This window comes from Excalfactoria chinensis, assembly GCF_039878825.1.
Source record: "Excalfactoria chinensis isolate bCotChi1 chromosome Z unlocalized genomic scaffold, bCotChi1.hap2 SUPER_Z_unloc_10, whole genome shotgun sequence".
Classification (NCBI taxonomy): domain Eukaryota; kingdom Metazoa; phylum Chordata; class Aves; order Galliformes; family Phasianidae; genus Excalfactoria; species Excalfactoria chinensis.
This window is the reverse complement of record NW_027315571.1, coordinates 164,703-185,904: the sequence shown is the minus strand read 5'-3', so window position 1 is coordinate 185,904 and position 21,202 is coordinate 164,703. Positions and strand designations below refer to the sequence as shown.

The 21,202-nt window shown below is 41.2% G+C and overlaps 1 long non-coding RNA gene across 1 annotated transcript; it reads left to right on the top strand.

The window, feature by feature from the left end:
- Nucleotides 1-381: 381 nt before the first annotated feature.
- Nucleotides 382-1,166, top strand: LOC140264733 (uncharacterized). Its single transcript, XR_011906095.1, has 3 exons — nucleotides 382-526; nucleotides 685-750; nucleotides 1,018-1,166. It is a non-coding gene; the product is annotated as an uncharacterized lncRNA (long non-coding RNA).
- The last annotated feature ends 20,036 nt before the right edge of the window (nucleotides 1,167-21,202 follow it).

Sequence of the window (21,202 nt, the reverse complement as noted above, 5' to 3'; positions counted from 1 at the left end):
CCGAGCCGTGGCAAGGTGCAGGACGCACAGGCCCTGTTCATCAGAGGCATCCCCGGTCTCTGTTCTTTCTGCAGGCCTCTCGGGAAGCCCTTCTTTGCGCGGCCAAGTTGCTGAGGCACAAGCACCTCAAACATCTGGTGAAGAACGCGCAGCTGCAGAGCATTGGCGAGTGCCTGGTGAGGACAAGCGCCCCAGTGCCCCCGAGACCTGGCCCAAACGAGGCCTGCCAGCCCCTCAAGCGCGTGGTGGCTCGGGCGCTCCTCCGGCCTCCTCTCCTCCTGGAGGCCCTTCCTGCTCCTGCCGGTTGGCTGTCGGGGCCGGCATCCCGGCAGGCGGAGGCGGCGGAGGCCCGTCCCAGGCACGGCGTCCGCCTGCCCGAGGGGAGAGTCTGCGCCCGCCCCATCCACGTGTGCTGTCTTGCAGCTGGCGCGCCACGGCGGCAGTGCCGACCGATTCCTGGAGCAGAGCCTGCCCTACCTGCGGAGCCCCCAGGAGCCCCTGCAAGAGGCGGCCGTCAAGTTCATCGGTGAGCCACGAGCCTCGGCCCTTCCGCGCCCTCCGGCGGCCCTGCCCGTGCGGCGTGTGCATCGCGGCCTCTCGGGCCGCTGCGGGGATGGTGGGGGTGGGGGCTGTGCTGGGGGACGGGCTGGTCGGCGCGATCCGTGACGGGCCGTGTGTGCCTAGGGCTTGCCGCGCGACGCTTGAGGCGTGGACGTCAGCGGGAGGAGAAGGTGACCCGCGCCATCCAGGGTGAGTGAGGGCGGCGAGGGGGTCAGAGCGGCGTGGCGGGGAGGAAAAAAGACCTCGGACGGCGAGCTGTAAGGCCGGTCCCGACCCGGGACGGCTCCGCAGCCTCTGCGGACGAGGGACGGCGCGGGTGAAGCGGCGAGCGTTTGCTGCCGGCCCCGCTGCAGCTGAGCCCGCTGTCTCCCTGCTCCGTGCTGGCCCTGGGAAGGGCTGGGTGCGGCGGCTTTGCGCTACCGGGGCTCTGAACTCCTCTTTTCTCTTCCACGTCAGCCCTGAGAAGTTTGGAGAGCGCCGGCAGCCCTTCCATTTCCACCCTGGTGCCTGAAACTGTCCAGCTCCTGCAGACGCCCCCTGGATTCAGCCTGCGAGCTCTTTGCTGCTGGCTTAGCTGCGCTCAGAGCTAACTCCAGCTCCAGCCTTGTGACCACTGGCACCCCTTCGTGTGTTCTTTGCTGGCCCCTCCGCTGGGCTTCCCGGAAAGACACATCCCATCCCATCCCATCCCATCCCATCCCATCCCATCCCATCCCATCCCATCCCATTCTATGATTCTACAATTCACATCACAGAATGTGACTGATGAATTTTCTAATTCAAGCATTTTAACAACTCATGCATGTAGCTGGATTTTCAAGTATCTTGGAGTAAGTGAGAATAACGTGCTGCACTCATCTCAATTGAGGGTTGATTTCTGTTTGGACACTCATGAATTCTTCAGGAATCCTGCAGAATGTAATGACACCTTCAGCTTTCTCACAGCACCAATTTGATATCACTGCCAAATCAATGAGAGATCCCCAAAATGGTGCAATTATAGAAGCTCTAGTAAATGATGTAAGATCTGCTAAAATCTGGAGAGTTAATAAATTCATTTAATACATCTTTAAACCTTGTTCTTGTATCACTGGAAGTGCTGTCTTGCATAAACTGGTATGAAGAACTGACTGGATGTCCAGGGTGGAAGAACTGTAGTGAAAGGTTCAAACACGGTGGCTGGTCAACAGTGGCATTCTCCAGGGCTCTGTCTTGGATCCCATTTTTTTACATCTTTACGAGTGATTTGAACAAGGGGACTAAGTACACCCTTACTAAGCTTGCAGATAGCAGCAAGTTTGGCAGGACTGTTGTCCTACCTGAGAATTAGAGGGTATTTGCATCAGCTAGATGAGTGAAGTCCAACTCTTCACAGTCATCCAGCCACTCAGCCCCATGCCTATAGTGCTGCATGGGGTTATTGTGACCGAAGTGCAGGACCCGGCACTTGGCCTTGCTGAACCTCATCCCGTTCACCCCAGCCCAGCCATCCAGCCTATCCAGATCCCTCTGGAGGGCCTCCCTACCCTTAGGCAGATTGACACCACCTCCCAGCTTGGTGTCATCTGCAAACTTACTGAGGGTACACTCAATGCCCTCATCTTGGTTATCAGTAAAGATATTAAACAAGATGGGGCTCCAGTACTGACCCCTGGGGGACACCACTCGTAATGGGTCACCAGCCAGACTTAACTCCATTAAGCACTACCTGTTGGACACGACTCTACCCTTACCCAAAGAAGGGTATACCTGTCCCGGCCAGGGGAAGACAGTTTCCTCAGGAGAATACTGTGAGAGGCTGTGTCAAAGGCTTTGCTGAAGTCCAGGTAGACTGCACATGTCGTGAGATCTCATCCAAGATGATCTATTTGTTCCATAACTTTCCCCAGTACCCAGGTCAGGCTGATAGGCCTGTAGTTCCCCAGATCCTCCTCATGGCCTTCTTGTGGATGGGAGTCACATCAACAAGCCTCCAGTCCTCCAGGACCTCTCCAGATAACCAGGAGTGCTGGTAGATGGCAGTCTTAGCAGTTAAGGCTGAAGCAAAGAATGTGCCCGGTATCTCCTCGGTGTCCTCCTTTACCAGAACAAAAACGTGTAATGGGAAAGAGACAAAAAAGATGCAGAAACGTGAGAAACTGGGACAAGGCTGCGTGCTGCACTGTATTTTCATCATTGAAAAACATGGAAGGCTTTCATAGAAAACAGTATCTTTGATTTTGTTCCAGTAGGGCTTGAGCTATTGTTATGGTTTTGTAATTTGGTTGGTGTTGCTATTCCACATCACAACATCATGTGGGATAATGGGAGTTAAGGGGACAAGTTTTTTTCCTGTGGACTGCCTTAGATGGGCATGTGGGGAGAGGCACCGGACAGGAGGTCGGGAAGGGGACGGGGTTTTCTGGCCCAATTCCCTGCGAGGAGACAGTGTGGTCGGAGCTTCCCGCCTCCCGCAGCCTGTCGGTGAGATTGGGACTTGGTTTTCTCCTTGTTGAAACTCTCTCATTGTTGTTTAGTGTTATTGGGTTTATTAAAATGCCGTTCGTTCTCAGATCATTCTTTCTTCATTTTTTTTCTTCCTAGACCCATTTGCAATCTCCCTTCCATTCCCCTCTCCTGGAGCGCACGTGGCGGACCAGGCCGCGCCACGCCGCACTGTTAGAGAAGGGAGGTACTTTATTTCCTTCTCTCCCTGGGTTTATTCCCACTGTCATGGAGTGAGCTCTAGAGAGAACTCCTTGACATCTGCAATTTGGGCCATCCAGAGTATCAGCACTTGTTTTTAGCAAGAATCTGTAGCTGCTGACACAACTCTTTGCAATGAGAGTGGGGCCCTTCTTTATCTTCCCCCTCATCCAGAGGTTGACAGGAAAGAGGAGCTAAGCTGCAAGTGGAGAAAGAGGCAGGGATATACTGTTGAAGCTACAGAAGGATATTTTGGTTATAAACAGATCGTCCACAACATTTGATGAGATGTGAATTGCACAACATTTGCTTCTGAGTGAAATCCATGACATTGCATCTTCCTGTACATTGTAATCCTTGTTTGTGTAAATATTCCAATAAGAAACTAGTGTTCATATGGTATGAGAAGAGAGTTCAGCTTCCATTAAGTATTTAGGAAAGTGTTCTTTTTAAGTTCACAAATCCACCCTTTAGTTTTAAATCCAACTGTTTTAAACTCCCATTTCTTTGTGCTAAGTATTGATTCCACATAAATAAGAGAGTCAAAATCAATGCAAGTGTGATTAAACAGAGTTTCATCAACTTCAGTGAGTCATCAGGTTTCATTTTATTCTTAGAAGTTATACTATTTCTTCATTCAAACTAAAGTGTGAATTTCAAAACATCAATTACACATTATATTGTTTTAGTATTAATATACCGAGGTTGTTTTCCTTAATAGGCTAGTCCAGCAAAATTTCAAGACACAACTTTTGACATTGCCTTCAGCATTTGCTGAATTCATCACAGTTGTCTGTGTGTGGAAATATGATTGGTACAAAGTAAAATACACTTTTGGCAGCTGGTATATTGTTAAGAACGTCACTTGATACAAATATGATGGGTAGATGTTTGACTCATCCTTAGATGACTGTCTTGTTGACATGTTCTGCTGGACCTGAGTTATTTATTGTCCGTGAGAAGTTATATAAAATCTTCAAAATATATATTCAAACTCTTCTTTAAAATTAGGGCAGATTTATATCTTTAAATGAGAACAACAGTGGGTTTCCATGACGACTGCACTATTGACACAAACTGGGATTCTCCAAGTTAAAAGCTGATCATCGCCTAAATAATAGAGCACTACTTTTGGCATTGTCTCATTCTCTGGCAGAACACAGTGAAGTTGTGAGTGGTTTTTAATTCAAAACATAACTGATGAAACTACAATCAATTTCTTAAACAAACAAACAAACAAACAAAAAACGTTTTCTAGGTTGCTCTGGAATCCCATAAGCTAAGTCAGGGGTGTGTTAATAACTAAACAGGCAAATACGGTCAACTGATGGCAGACTGAATAAAACAGATAATATGGTGATAACAAGGTGGAAGGAAGCAAAATGCTGAGCTTCTTAATTTTAATTGAGACCGAAAGAAACAGAGCCCAAAAGACTGGCTAGCTGCATTTGAAGCAAGGAATCGAAAAGTGAGAATATGCAGGGAAACTGTGTTCAGTTTCTGCACTTACATGGCAGCCTGGAGCATAACTCCTCATTTTAAATGCATTAAATGGCACTGGATTTATGTTTTCTTTTTCCAACTCTTTTTTTTTTTTTTTTTTTTTCCTCTGTGAGGTACAGTTAGTCACAATTGGTAGACTAGTTAGGATTTATTACAATCTGTACAGTCTGCTCAGTCAAGCAACACGCGCCAATAATTATCTGCGTGGCATCTACTTGTTCTGTTCTGTTTAAACTTTACTTTTATTCCTACCCTTGTTAATAATCATCACTGTACCATGAAGTACCAGGAGCACATGGGATGGTGAGGACATGGTGGCCACAGAATATGAAGGTAAGAGTGGTCAAATCATCACTGGTGATTTGCAGAGATGGACTGAGAACTGAAAGCTGCAAATGAAGTACAAGGGAATGGATCCTTGTACAGAAGATTTCCTGCAGCCCTGATTTGAATGAAGTGTGCACGTATCAAGCTGCAATAGTTGTGATGTTTTCTGGCAGATTAAGGACTAAGTTTGTTTTTATTTCCCTCAACCGAATGGGTAATTCATGGTAAGATCTTTTCTGTCAGCACCCATGGTACTTAGTGCTCAGAAGTGAGAACGTGTTACTCCCTAGTTCTTTGCTGGATGCTACAAGCCCTGCTGCTGGCAGAGCTCGGAGGAAACACTCTGCTTTACTGTGCAAATTTTTGGCTCACAATCATACAGAGATTCACCAAAAGAACTCTGCAGAATGCCCTAGAACTTGCCAGCCCATTGCAGCCCTGGCAGAATATGGCTCTTATAGTTTCATTGCAGATGTAACTGGGCCAGATCCAAGTAGCACATACGGTGTACTACACCAGCTTAACCTTTTTTCAATTACATCAATGCACTCATGTCAAGAATATTGATTCCTCTCTCATGAAGATGTATGAGACAGAAAGGAGAAGTTTTATTTCTTGCTTATGTGATGTTGCTTTCAATTAGCAAGGGCCAGATCTTCATGCCATTTTTAAGGCATTTTGGGGGGCTTCTCAATAGAAAATCTCAATGGCCTATGTTTGAGAAACGTTTTTCTCCTTGAAATTTAGGACGCATTGACTGGATTTTGCATCCCAAAAAATTTCACTGCAGTTCACACGTATAATTTTGTTACAGTTTCTAATATCATTAGCCTGTGAAGTCCATCATGCGTAGCAGTCTCATTACCTTGTAATGAAAATCATTTTCCTTCATGTTAAAATTTATAGTCCTCACCCTTCTGCGTTTGCAGGTTTTTACACCTTACAGAAAAACCTTAAGAGGAGGAGCCTTTCTGGTTCCATTCTTTCTGAATAATGTGTCTTGACATTTCTTCTCATTGTTCAAATCAGAACCTTGGTGCTTTAGGAGATATTTTCTCAATTTGATGAACTTTCATCAGAAAGCATTTCCCAGAACACCATAGTGCCTAATTAGCTAAATTGCCTTCCCTTTATTTGCATGTACTCATCTTCTTTTAGATTTTCTTTTCCCTCAGAATTGCTTTTTGAAAACACATTTTTCCAGCATACTCTAAAATCCAGGTAGGTGAACACTCTAAATGACTTTTGTACGTGTCAGAGACTTCATCTGTAGCCACTACTGAGCTTAAGTTACTTGGAAAAAGTTTACTAACAAAGAGGCAGGAAACTTTCATAAAAGATTGTTAAGGAATCTTAGCACAGTAGTTATTGGAAATAATTATTTTTGGGATACTTAAAAATTTCTCCTTTTCTTTTTCAATTGTTTAAATATATTTTTGGAATCTTAGACATCACTTTGTAGCTTTGTTTGATTCTACAAGAAAGACAGTTCCCCTTATGAAGGGAAGTACTATATTTTTTGCCTTTGTAACCATGATATATTTTCAAAAATGTTAATATAATCAGATTAAATATGGAGTGCAGGCTTCTGTGGGCTTGTTTCCTGGGCAAATCAGTGGCATATATGCGTATAAAGAGCTGGGCATATTGATCACCTACAGACTGTGTCTTATCCTTTATAAAAATACTTTGCAGAATGAACATTTATAATTTGCCTGTGTAATGTGGATTTAGACCTACCTGAAAAAAAGTTAATATTTTTCTAGAGAAAATCAAATGAGTCCTGATGTTAATGTCTCATTTCCATGTCAAGAGTGCTTTTATTATTTCTAATTTAAAAAAAAAAAAAAAAAAAGAAATGGTATTTTTAAGTTTTAGATGAAAGATGCACAGATTCATTACTTTGTCAGAATTATACGAGAGATAAAATCAATGACGTATTAGAATATGGACTTTGTTTTTTACTTTTATTGTGTAATTACTTGATGCATATCTGATTTTTTATCTGGTCTTTTTTTCTGAAACATCTTTGAGAAGGCAAATCCTTGGGACAAAATGGTTGATATTGATAGCTAGGTGACGCAGGAGGTCTTTTATCCCAACAAAACTAACAATAACTTACCTCCTGTTCAACCCAAGTGTTAAAGTAAGGACAAAGCCACTGTTCAGTTTATTCAGCCAGGCATTCCTAGCCCAAAGAGAAGCCATATGGGAGGTTGGTACAATTTAGAGCAAGATTAGTCTAATAAATTTCCATCCTGGTTGTTTCTTGTGAGAAAGTGAGGTATTTAATGTGGGCTATATTTCCAGATATGTTCAGGCACTATTACATTTATCAAGCACGAGAATTACGTCTAAACTGAGCAGTGAGCAACTCTTGGGTTATTTCTGTTGTGACCAGAAGGTATCAGCAACTTTGTGTAAGTACTGTGTGATTTGTTATTGAAGATAATAATATACAGTTACCAGATTATTACTTCTGCTGTGGTATTACCCAGCAACTATATGTGTATATATATATATATTCAATAGAATGAATCTGAATTCTTTGCTATGAACTTGGTATCAGTTATGTGGTAAAACAATGTTTTAATTGACAGCCTGAGTGGCTGGAATTGTAAAGGTGTTCTCTGATGAAATGACTGCTTTGCATTTTGTTATGTTAACAGAACTCTTCACTGAAATGACAGCCTTTCCACCTGGAACATTGCTTATTAACTCTAAGCTCCAGTAATTGATCTGGCAGCACGAAAGGTGTGAAATGTAAAACTAGGAGTTTCATTACCACATCTCATTTGAGATGGTGAATATTAAAGGCTTTGGATCCCTTTGAGATAAGAAAGAATTCGTATCCACTGAAGAGCATAGGTGCTGGAAGAAGATTAATTTTCTCTTAAAATGAGACGTGAAATAAATATCTGCACTATATTTATCCAGGTACAAGAAAAACCTCAGCTCTAAACTTAAATAATTATAGATATTAAATACAATTATTATTCTTTATGTTTAAATGCTATTTAACCAATAGGTGCCTTACTGTTTTCTGCCCTTGGTAATATTCTAAGTCAGAGCATGGTTGCCCCCAGTGAACTAGAAGCTGAGATATCACTATATCACTTATTTTGCAGGGATTGAATAAAATGCCTTGTTCTGGTTTTGCTTGAAGTAACACCTGGGCACATATATACATGTATGCTTTCAATTTGAGTCAGAAGCAAGACTGCTGAAGTAGCCCATGTTTGTAAGTCTTCAGGGCCTACACGTGGGAAAAAGTAACATTCTTTCCAGAACAAGGTGTAGGCAAGTTATTTCCTTCAGGCTGGGCATGTCCTCAGAACTGGTACAGGGAAAAGAACAATCAGGTCACTGCCTGAAAATCAAATGCATTGATGTCTGGTGTTTCTAGCATGTTATAGGAATGAAAGAATGGAATATAAATGCTAGCAACAACACTTCCTAGGTTTGAAACATAAAAGACTGGGACACTGAAATAATTTCTTTTTGGAACTCATAAGGTATTGTGTGGAGGGAAAGAAAATATAGCCCACGGATAGCCAACTTCTGTGATTGCGTGTCAGAAATTAGAGATTTCTGACCTCCAGAAAATGGAAATAGGTTGGAAACCCTTTTGTAAAACTCACATTTTCCCTCTAGTAGTACCGTGAGGCAGGATTTTCTCTATGTGGGTATTACACTATGCCTGCTGTGCAAGCATGCCCAGCTTATAACTGGTTATGCTGACCAGTTTTCTGCCTGGTGTTAAATCCCTTAAGCTGTAATGGCTTCAGGAGACTGCCACCACTTTAAAGCAGCTCAAATCCTCTCCATTGCATGGGTACCTTGTAAAATTTCCATGGGTGTCATTAGTATTTTTGTGAATGTAAAGCAACAGATAACTCCAATATTTTCAGAATTATTAATCAATTCTTCTGACGCATCCCCTCCTAGGAGCTGGAGAGGAAATAGGAAGGAGACAATAAAATTATGAAGTGCTTTACAAAGCTCCATATGCAAAGGATGGTCAGCCCGGTGACTTCTTTTGGCCATGTCCAACTCCAACTTCAGATACTGAAGTTTTACAGGATTTCCTTCCTTTTCAGATAATGTGCCTTCGTGCATCTACACACAACATTTAAATCAGATTAGCAAAGAATATACTTTGTTTTCTTGGTTTTAGTAGGCTTTTCCAATGTACTGCTGCTTGCTGCTTTACTGTCCCGTTTTCTTTGTAAAATGAGCACCTTCCCAGTTCATTCTTGGCAGTTGAACTCCAGCCAAAAACATTATTCAGAGCAGTTTCTTCCATCATTCTCACATACAAGCTGAGGGTTTAGATTTATTGTTCTGCTTGTTTTCAGTAATACAGGTGCAGCATGAAATATCAGGTCTGCACTTGGGGAAGGAAACTGCTACAGAGCTGACAAAGTGAGAAAAAAGAAGCTATTTCTTCAAAGCTAGCTCTTCAGCCTTTATATTACAGCTCAAGGCTAACTTGGTATTTTTAACAGTGCTGATGGTTAACATCCTCAGAAATATTCTTTGAGGTTCCTAAAGGTAGAATTCAAGAGGATGGCCAAGGAAATGCACACAGTAGAACAAGGGTGCCATATTAACTGTGCACTGTGAAAGATAGCACGGTTTTTGAAAGTGAGGAAAAAATAGTTTGAAGTGATGAGAAGAAGAATGGGTTGCCAACTCTTATAAACAACTTTTATTCATAGAATGAAATTGACTTTGCAAATCTGAGTGTCGATGCTAGGAATGTGATGCCAACAGTTGATGCCCATTGCTCTGTTCACATACCTACCAGCTTGTCCTTGTGTTTTTTAATTCTTACTAGCTGGTGAGATCACCACTTTTATTCATTCTTACAGTCTTTGCTTGCAGCTATTGCTCTCTCTTTTATATTCCCATAAATTTTAGCTGATGGATGCATTGCTGATGCCCATTGGACATTGTATAGTCTTACTTAACAGCAAAAGGAAGGCTAGGGAGAATGTGGGCCCCATACTAAGTGAGGGGGGTGTTCTTGTAACGGGGGATGCTGAGAAGGCGGAAATACTGAACGTGTTCTTTGCCTCTGTCTTTAGTGAAAGGGCTCTCCCCCAGGAATCCCAGTCCCCGGTGGTTGATGAGAGAATCTGGGGAATGGGAGATTTCCCTTTAGTCAGGGAAGAGGTGGTCCGTGAGTGCTTAGGAAACACTAATGTCCATAAATCCATGGGACCTGATGGGGTGCACCCACGGGTGCTGAGAGAGCTGGCGGAGGTTATTGCTAAGCCGCTCTCTGTAATTTTTCAAAGGTCTTGGAGAACTGGGGAGGTGCCTGAAGACTGGAGGATGGCCAATGTCACCCCAGTCTTCAAAAAGGGCAAGAAGGATGACCCGGGTAATTATAGGCCAGTCAGCCTCACCTCTGTCCCAGGGAAGGTGATGGAACAGCTTGTGCTGGATGCCATCTCCAGACAACTGGGAGAAAAGGAGGTTATCAGGAGTACTCAGCATGGGTTCACCAAGGGGAGGTCGTGCTCGACCAACCTGGTGGCCTTTTATGAAGATGTCACTAGCTGGGTGGACGGGGGGAGAGCGGTAGATGTAATCTACCTTGATTTCAGTAAGGCTTTTGATACGGTCCCCCATGACATCCTTATAACAAAGCTGAGGAAGTATGGGATAGATGAGTGGACGGTGAAGTGGATCGAGAATTGGCTGACTGGCAGAGTGCAGAGGGTTGTCGTTGGCAGTGCGGTGTCTGGCTGGAGGCCTGTGACTAGCGGTGTCCCCCAGGGGTCTGTGCTGGGTCCAGTCTTGTTCAACATCTTCATCAACGACCTTGATGAGGGGATAGTGGCCACCCTCAGCAAGTTTGCTGATGACACAAAGCTGGGAGGATTGGCTGACACGCCTGAAGGCTGTGCTGCCATTCAGCAAGACCTGGACAGGCTGGAGAGCTGGGCAGTAAGAAACCGGATGAGGTTTAACATAAGCAAGTGTAGAGTCTTGCATCTAGGTAGAAATAATTGCATACACCAGTACAGGTTGGGGGAAGACCTGCTGGAGAGGAGCTCTGCTGAGAGGGACCTGGGCGTCCTGGTGGACGACAGGTTGGCCATGAACAGCAGTGTGCCCTTGTGGCCAAAAAGGCCAATGGCATTCTGGGGTGCATTAAAAAGAGCGTAGCCAGCAGGTCAAGGGAGGTGATCCTCCCCCTCTACTCTGCCCTGGTGAGGCCTCATCTGGAATACTGTGTCCAGTTCTGGGCTCCCCAGTACAAAAAAGACAGGGATCTCTTGGAAAGAGTCCAGCGGAGGGCCACAAAGATGGTGAAGGGCCTGGACCATCTCCCCTATGAGGAGAGACTTAGGGAACTGGGTCTGTTTAGCCTTGAGAAAAGAAGGCTGAGAGGGGACTTGATCCAGGTTTATAAATACCTGAGGTGTGGGAGCTATAGTGGCGAGGCTGGTCTCTTTTCAGTAGTGCGTGGGGACAGGACTAGGGGCAATGGGCTGAAACTCCAGCATAGGAAGTTCCGCACGAATGTGCGCAAGAACTTCTTTACGGTGAGGGTGACGGAGCACTGGAACAGGCTGCCCAGGGAGGTGGTGGAGTCTCCTTCTCTGGAGATATTCAAGACCCGCCTGGACGCCTACCTGTGCGACGCGGTGTAGGGAGCCTGCTTTGGCAGGGGGGTTGGACTCGATGATCTCTAGAGGTCCCTTCCAACCCCTATAATTCTGTGATTCTGTGATTCTGTGATATCACACTAAGAATTCATTAACATTTTTCAAGCAGTTAACTTCAGAAATTGCCTCTCTGCTTACTGAGCAGTCTTGGAATTGGAAATGAGTTTTAGAAATAGTTTGTGCATATCCATTATGTACAAATGAATTCTGAATCTTGTACCTAAACTGCACGCATACTGGAGACCATACATGTAGAAACAGCATTCATTGCAGCACAGCAGCTGGGAACTCAGTGTGAAGGGATTGCCACAGTTCCAAACACATGGCCAGCTGCACTTGCTGTTGCACAGCATTAGCAGTCGAGTGGCAGAATGGGCTGTTTTTACCTTAGTGTGCTGATATCTCAGAGTCAATCCAGAGGTGCTCATGCACTCTTCCCCCCCCCACCTCTTGTGAAGCATGTGCAGAGAGCAGCACACTGCTTTCACCTGCTAAGAAAGCATCTGCACAGCAGCAGTACCATTCTGCCTACTTATAATATCTCCATTCCTGTTATGATAATTTGAGTGAAGATATTGTCTTCAGGGATTTACTATGTATTTCACAATACTTTTAAATTATTAATGCTTTCACTTTCATTTTATTTTGAAGTTTGTTTCTCTGATTTGGGCGTTAATGGCAACAGTATGTGCTGAGTTATCAGTAACACCTGTCAGCATTATGCTTGCAGTGTTAACAATTATGCTGCGAGGAGTTGGAAGTGCATGAGCAGCTGGGCGGAGGCAGACCCAGGACAGCTGACATACTGGTGTAAAAGGGATGTCCTGTGCAATCTGATGGCATCCTCAGCAATAGAAACTGGAATAAAGAAGAAGGGGGAGGGGCATGTTTAGCATTACAATATTTGTCTTCCCAAGAAACTGCTATGTGTGATGAGCTCTGTTTTCCTGAGAGTAGCTGAACACGTTTGTTTATGGGAAGCAGAGAACTAATTCCCGTTCTGCTTTGCTTTGTGCACGCAGCTTTTGGCTTACCCTGCAACCTGCCTTTATCTCATGCCACAGGTTCTCAAGCCATTACCTTTTGTATTCTCTCCCTCATCCCAGCTGGAGAGAGTAAGTCAGTGTCTCGGTGTGGTGCTGAGCAGCCTGCTGGGTTAAACCACAGAATCTACATACAGCTGGGTTTTAATTCAATGTTTTGTATGGCTGCTGAAAAAAACTTCTCTGAAATACAACTGGTTCTTTTTGTAGGTATATGGAAGTTGGAATCTCTGATTTATTTGTTATGCCATTATTTTCAAAGAGTCTTTGCAATCCATCTGACAATACAGCTCATACAGATTTTAATATGATAATTGTGCAATTTTGCCAAAATTTTGCAAAAAAATTAAAGCATAAAAAAATGCTTTAGAAATCAATCAGTGGTCAATGAAAAAAAAATGTATCTACACCTTCTTGGAAAAAGCCTGTTGCAAATAAAAAAGTGTTTTGTTTTGTTTTGTTTTGTTTTTTTCAAAAATTGAGATCAAAATTCTTCATATGCCTGCAATTTCTGTGACTACATCAGGTAGGTACCATCAAGACATCAAGAAATATACATATATATTTTGATTATATTAAATACTAATATGTAAAACATCTTTTTCAAAAGATGTAGTAGTGTATAGTATTGTATAGTACTTGCTAAGCAGAAAGTTGTGTGACTGTTGGGCTGGGAGTTATCTGTGTGTCTGTGTGAGTGCCTGTGGCTTTTAGTTTCAATTATTTATGGACATTAAGATGTCATTTCTGGTATTTAGTATTTTCCATTCTTACATCACTGCAGATCTATATGCACCTTCATTTCATAAAATATGCCCTAATGTACTTTGTATTTGTAGTTTAAATTCAGTTTCCCAGAACTCACTGTTAATATCAGGAAATATAATTCCAAACTATCAGCAGTAGTATCTTACCCTCCCTCAACCTGTCTTCTCTGGTGCATGTTTCCCAAAAAGCTGCTGTGTTTAATGTGGAGAGTATTTCTGTACAGACAGACAGAACATCTGACAAACTGAAAATCAGAATTGCACTTAAGGAACATGTAATTAATTCAACTATTTAATTAATTTGACTTATTTAATTAAAACTAATTTGGCGATTGCAGCTGCAAATGATGCAGTTTCAGAGTCCTCACCGTCATTTATGCCTTCTTATCTGAGCTATGATGCCAGAGGTTTCTAGTTTTAATGATTCTGCCTATTTCCCCTCTGCCTTGATATCTTCTAAAGCCACCCCTGGAGGTATGTGGTCAGGCCTTAAAAACATGTGATGTTTATGGCATAATTAAGCTAGTAATCTTCCTTTGCCCCTGAAGGTTTATAAGATAGCTTCCACACAGGGAAGGGCAAAGATTTTTCTTTCCTTGAGTGAGTGAGAGCTGTTTGCACAGACCAGAGGCAATGTAGGAGATCAAAATCCTTGATAATATGCATTTCTGGAAAACAAAAATTAATGTGGCAAATAATGGTTGAACTGTATGAGGAAATGCTCATTCTCACAAAGCATGATGGTGACACCTCAAGCTTTGATATTTACTAATAAAAAAAAGCCTGTATTTAAGTCTTTCTGCTTTGTATAATTGGGGTTATTTATTAATACTCGCAGTATATTGGCTATGAATGTGTGGTGTTTATAGATAATAGCAAGCCCTATGTCTCCAAGGTATGGTTTTGTACAACAGCAGAAGCTTTACAAGGAGCACAAGTAACCTTATAGGTGCAGATGACAACTTCCTGTACCTAAATTCTATTTAAACCTTTGCAGAAATCCAGGATAGTCATTGTAGACTACTATTGGCAAGTATCCATTGTGATTTTAGAATATACAGATCTTCTTCCTCAGCTTTTCTATACTTCCCCAGTCTTGATAATCAATTAGTAATTGGATGCTCATGGGTTCTTTAGGTTTTAATTTAGTTTTAGCAGGAGATTTAAATAAGACTTTAGAAGACCCTTAAAAATTAACAATTTTATCTACTCAGCCTTCTATAAAATGGTACATGATTATGGCTACTGTTTCTTCAGAACATTTTGAACATTTTAACATAGGATTGGAGTATTCCTTCCTCCATCTTTCCTCTCTTTCTCTCTCTCACATTTGAATTTTTGACAGACGTATGCCAACTTGAAAAAAGGTGTGCTTAACCAGATGATTGTGTAAACAGAGGACTGAAATACCACCTAACCATTGTTTGATTATGGGACACAAAGCTGACAAGCCATTTATGAAGCACAAATTCTCTCAGACCTTTGAGTTATAATCATTTAAAATGAATCTGACTGTCCTTAATAGATTAGTAATCTTTGTCACTGATTTTTATATATATTTTTTTAACATGAAGTTTAATGCTGTATGAATGTTTGCAGCTGGAAGTGTAGAAACAGCAAACAAACTGATTTTAAAATATGCCTATTAAATTAGCAGAAAAAGAAATGTATAAAGTAGCATCACCCTCTACTTGGCAGATAAGAAAAGATGAGCCAGAAAACAAAGGCACTGAGTCAGACACTTCAGTTGCTAAAAGCATAGGCAGTACAGTTATTTTTCCCTGGAACACAGAGTGTCTGATCTGTCACTTCTAGCCGTTAGCTGATCCTTACCTTAATCATTTCTGACACTTTATTGCATTTAGATTTCTGCATGGTAAAAAGTTTTAAATTTAACTTATTGACAGTCATTTAAATGAGCAGGAAATGTATGCTGAAATTGCAATATTTTCTTGTTCAAGATGACAGTGTGTTCCTTGAGGGAGTGCTTTTCTGATGTGTTACATAGCAATGATAATAGATGATCATAGATTTAATGGAGAGAAATAATTAAAATTACATAGGCAATCTCAGTCTATCTAGAGTGAGCTCTAATTAAACCACATCTCCTTTGCATTATAGCTGTTCTGTCAAATTCAGTGTGATGTATTTTGTCATTTTTATATAGATGAAATTTCCAGTCTTTAATAGACTGAAGAATTTTGGCAGGATTATGAAAGACTACATCATTTTACATTCATAGAAATTTGAAAGACTTGCAAGATAAACATCCATGACCTTTCTACTTCCAAACAGGAAAAGAGGAAAGGTAATTAAAGAATCCGTGCTCAGGTTTTTACTCATTTGCTGTTACTGGGGCTGCCTTCATGGAAATGTTGGGAAGTGTCTTCTTTTAACAGCTATGTGAAAAGGAAGGGCACAGAATTCCCAAAAGCTTTTTGCAGGAAAAATTTGTCAAAGAGAGAAAACAGCAGGACTATTGTCTTACAAATGGTAGTAGAGCATCAGGTGGGAGAGAAACTAGAGGGAACAACAGGTGAGATGGTGTCCTTCAGAGTAAGAGTAAGGATCTAAGGAGGAGAGAAGCTTCAAGGAAGCAGATTATTAAAAGAGAAAATGCACATCAGAGAGGGTAGGACCAGCGGCCAGGAAGGGGGAAGGAAGAAAGAAAAAGGAAGAAAAAGTATAGAGGGGCTCAAAAGAAATGGCAGAAACTGCAAGCATCTACAAATATTAACTGTAATAATGTGGAACAACTGTTATGTATGATGGTGATGTATTTACCTTAATCATGGAATTAGATTTATTAAGTCTCCACAACATAATAAATTTTGTCCTCCTATGTTTCTAGGCAAAAGACAAAAAAAGAAAAAAGGTTTCATACAACATGTTTTTTCCACTTGAAAAAGGTCAGAACATGTCTGTAAAATATCTGTTTAGCTTCCTAGTGAGATTGTCATATTAGTCCTAAGCATAATCACCAGAAAGAAAGTGTAGGAGTCTACACATAGCTTTGAAGAGCATAGCTATCGCTGATATTAATAAATATAACTTTATGGACTGCAGACAATATTAAAAACACTTCTCAAAACTACATACATAGTTAGGATGCATTGTTCATTTCCTCAACACAAATGGCAAACTCATCCTGTATTTCAAATGCCTTTTGAGGGCTGTGTAACTGGAGAATCAAGCACTGTGCACATTCAGTACCCATCCTGATCTTGATGGGTGGTGATGACATGTAGTTTTAACAGCTCTTAGGGGTGAAGTCAAGGCACAGGAGAAGGGACGCAATGTGGTGCCAGGCCAATCTGAGCAGATCCTAACCTACAAAGTTTAAACTCATAGTACAAACCTGGGTGGTGAGTATGCTCTGTTGTTCAGCTCAGGCTTAACTGCACCTTGCTTCATTTTTCCATAACCTCATGAAAAAGAGAAAAAATAAGAAAAAAAAATAATAGTGGATGGAAATGAACAGTTAGCATTTTCCGCTAGAGGATCAGCTCCTTCATGAGTTGTTGCTCTAACAGTTTCAGCTCATGAGCAGACCATCTGGTCTTGCATATGTCGTCAGATGTAGTCAGACCATAATTTTTTCTCAACTTGATGGCTAAAGTGTACTTAACCTTCATGGTAGAAGCATTTTTGAGCATTGTCAAACTGCAGCATGAACAAGAACCAGAAAATTCTCAGCAGCAGTGGGGAGAGGTTCTGCAACTATTAACTGTGAATTTTTCCCAGATGGTGTCAATAAAGACCAGAGATACTGAAGCCATCAGCAATTATATTGCTGTAACACTGTGGTTTCTTCCATTTCATGACAGGTATTGACTGTTAACAAATTCTTATTCAGAAATGCAACATCTTTATTTTCTTCATATGTCATTAAGTCTTATGATTATGATGTAATAATAGATGTATGATGAAATTGCTTTGGTTGGAATGAACCTTAAAGATCATCTGGTTCCATCCTCCTGCCATGGAAATATGTTACCAAACATTAGACTGTGCTTCCCATCCAGCCTGGCCTTGAATGTGTCCAAGGATGGAATATCCACAGCTTCTCCAGGCAACCTGTTCCAGTGCCTCATCACCCTCTGAGTAAAGAATTTTCTCCTAACATGCAATCTAAATCTGCCTTCTTTTAGTTTAAGACTGTTTTTCCTTGTCATATCGCTATCAGACCATGTAAAATGTTGGTTTCCATCTTGTTCAGAAATACATTTTATGTGCTGGAAGTCCACTATAAGGTCACCTCACAGCCTTCTGCTCTCCAGGATGATCAAGCCCAGCTCCGTCAACTTTTCTTCATAGGAGAGTTTCTCTAGCCCTCTGATTGTCTTTGTGGCCCTCCTCTGGACTCTCTCTAACAGCTCCACATCTTTCCTGTATTGGGGGCCTCAGACCTGGATTGAATACTTCTGATGGGTCCTCACAAGGGCAGAGCAGAGAGGAAGAATCACCTCCCTCTCCCTCTTGGCCACTCCTCTTCTGACATAGCACAGAATACAGTTGACCTTCTGGGCTGCAAGAGCACACTGCTTACTCATGTCCAGCTTTTTGTCCACCAGGACCCTCAAGTCCTTCTCCTCAGATCTGCTCTCCCAAACCATACACCATCCCATAATCTGGGATTACCACAAACCAGGGGCAGCATCTTTCACTTGGACTTATTACACCTCATTAGGTCCACTTGGACCCACTTCTTGAGCTCAACAAGGTCCCTCTGGATGACATCCCTTCCTTCTATTACTGCAACTGCACCACTCAGCTTGGTGTCACCCATAAGCTTGTTGAAGGTGCACTCATCTTACTGCCTATGCCCCTGATAGAAATGTTGAAACAAAAGGGGTTTCCTTTTCCTTACAACTTTAGAAAATTCCTTTTCCCCTTTATAGGCGGTTCACATCGGTGTTAAAGCAAAAAAGTTAAAGAATAATAAAAGAGGTGAAGCAGCAGATTTTATTTAGCTTGCATAGTATTGCATAGTAATACAAAAATAGCCAAAGTTTGACATTAGTATGTCACTTGCAACAAAAGGTGTCTATATAGAATTTCTTTATTTATGGTCTTATTTTTTAAGTTTTCTCCAGTTAACCTTTGTTGTTGTTGTTGTTGTTGTTGTTGTTTTGTTTTAGCTGTATATTTCAAATATTTTATCTGGCAATTTGAATTTTAGGGAACTTGGTGATATTTTCCTGTACATTTCCACATGCAACTCTGTCAGTTATTAAATTTCACAAAAAGTTGCTACAGCAGTAATGAGGAGACGTTGAGGAATGCTTACATACAGTCTGCATGTGCCTCAGCAGTAAAATGACAAACACAACTGTTCATTTATTGAAATTACTAAAGAAAATGACCATCAGCTAAAAAAAATGCAGGTAACGTTAATGGGTGAAAGACTCAACTCCGCTTTCTACCATTCTGCCTATATAGATCTGCTAAGAACGGAGTCTGCCTTGGAGCAGCACAGAGAGTTCAGGTGGGGAACAACACAGCAGAGATGTTTTGTAAATTGGCCTTTTCTTGAACTCAGAACATCACATGGATTCAGCCAGTTCTGCTGTGTAGATGTTTGCAGATAGACTTGTCATCGTATAATTGCTTGCTTTATTAATACTGGTAAGTTTAATTTAGCTGATCTGCTTTACATGTCTCTTTTTGAGATGAGAGTATCCCAATCCCCATTGATCAGCCTGAGTAGATCTCCACTTATTGCTGAGGAGCCTTAGGGGAGAAAGACAGACAGATGCAGATGTCTCCACAGAACAAGCCTTCATTTAGTTAGGGGAATGATGAGTCTGTTTAGGAGGCTCTTTGTATTTTTTTCTGATGAAGAGGTAAATAGATTTTATGTGAGTACAGTAATTTTTAGGTCTCCCAAAGAGCAATTTGCAACCAGTTGTAAATTTCCTGCCAGAGCTAAACCTGGTTTTTTTGAAAGCCTCTGAAATTTGGGCTGTTCTTTAGGAAACTCAAACAGGATCTCCAGTTCTGAAATTTTACCCTGATTTGATCTTACCTCCTGTCTGCGCTTCAAAACATATAAAACACAAAGAGAGGATCACAGATCAATCACCAATTATATTTTTATTAATATTTTCCATCATCTTATACATAACTTGGCACTATAAGGAAAAAAATATGTTAAAAGGAAACAAGACAAAGGGAGCATATGTACGTACTGATTGAAATACCATATTTGATTCTAAATATAATTAGAAAGTCTTAGAAATTGTAAAGTTTTATTTATTATACATATCCACATTAACCTAATGAATGAGTACTATCAAATCAACATTTGATTTTGCTATTAATATTACCAATATTAATATTTTGTCTTGTCCAGAACCCAAAACCTTTCATGTCATTTATATGTGAAAGGATATTAGCTACTAGTAGCTTATTTATCTGGGCTCTTCTAATACTTTCTGTCCTTCAAATGGAACTTTGCAAGCCTGTCCTTTCATCAGGAAAGGCTCCTCTGACATTACCTACAATACTGAGTTTTTGACTTTCTGCTTTCTGACCCACTATTCCATCTGCATTTATTTTTTCTGCCTCCCACAGTTCCTGATAGATTCTTTTCCTCTGAGGTAATTACCCATTTATCACGGTATGAAGTCTTATGACAATGATTCAAGAGACAACAGAAAGTTACTTACATTTATCCTATTATAATGTGTATAAAATGCCACCTTCTACCTTCCTCCTCCTTTTCTCTCTATTACAATCCATAACGTAATAAATCACAAAGGAGTTTGAAGATAAAAAAGAGAATTCATTTATACTCATTCCTCATAATTAAAAACTTCATCTTGCTTGTTGACTCAGTTGTTACATTCTTATACAATAAACATTTTTATAGTTCAACTATGTTTTTTTTACCACTGCTTTGTAATAATTCCTTACTGGACATTTTATTTTTCAGTCCTAATTTGTGTTGCTTTGTCTAGGGCTCAGCACAGAGAAATAACTGGTTGCAAAACTTTGGAGTGCAGAAAAAAAATCAGTTTTGATGACCATTATGTCAGCTATACTTTTTTTCCCAGAGTTTTCAGTGCATTGTTTCTTGGCATAGATTTCCCTTTGCACTGAATGAAAAGATGACTGCCTCAGTCCCTCAAAAGTGCAAAGAAGATTTGTGCCTTTATATCAATGTGTGTCCCACCTCAGCTTAATTTTAACTGCCTTGGGGGTAACTGCTCTTTTTAGTCAGGCTTTCTTGTATACTCTCTAGGTGGGTGAGGGCTTAATACTACCATTAGTGTTTCTTCAGGTAATATTATTTCCCCCCCTCACTAATAGCTTCCTGTTGTCAGCGTGATAACTTTTGTTGTCATGGTTGACAGGGCTGATTGCAGTAGAGCTTCCAGAAAATGCTCTTTTGCCCTGATTTGCTGTAGATTCATCTTTTTGAAGAGATCTTTCACTGTCCTTTCATATTAGTCCTCCATATTACGAGGTCAATGAATTATTTCTTTTTGTCTGGAGAGAAATACACTCAAGTTTACATTAGTAGGGATGAAAAGTTTCTGACTTAGAGTATGAAATAAAATGTACCAAGAATTATTTATGACCCTATCAAAATGTTCTGTTTCTTTAATGTCCAATATTTACCTCTGGA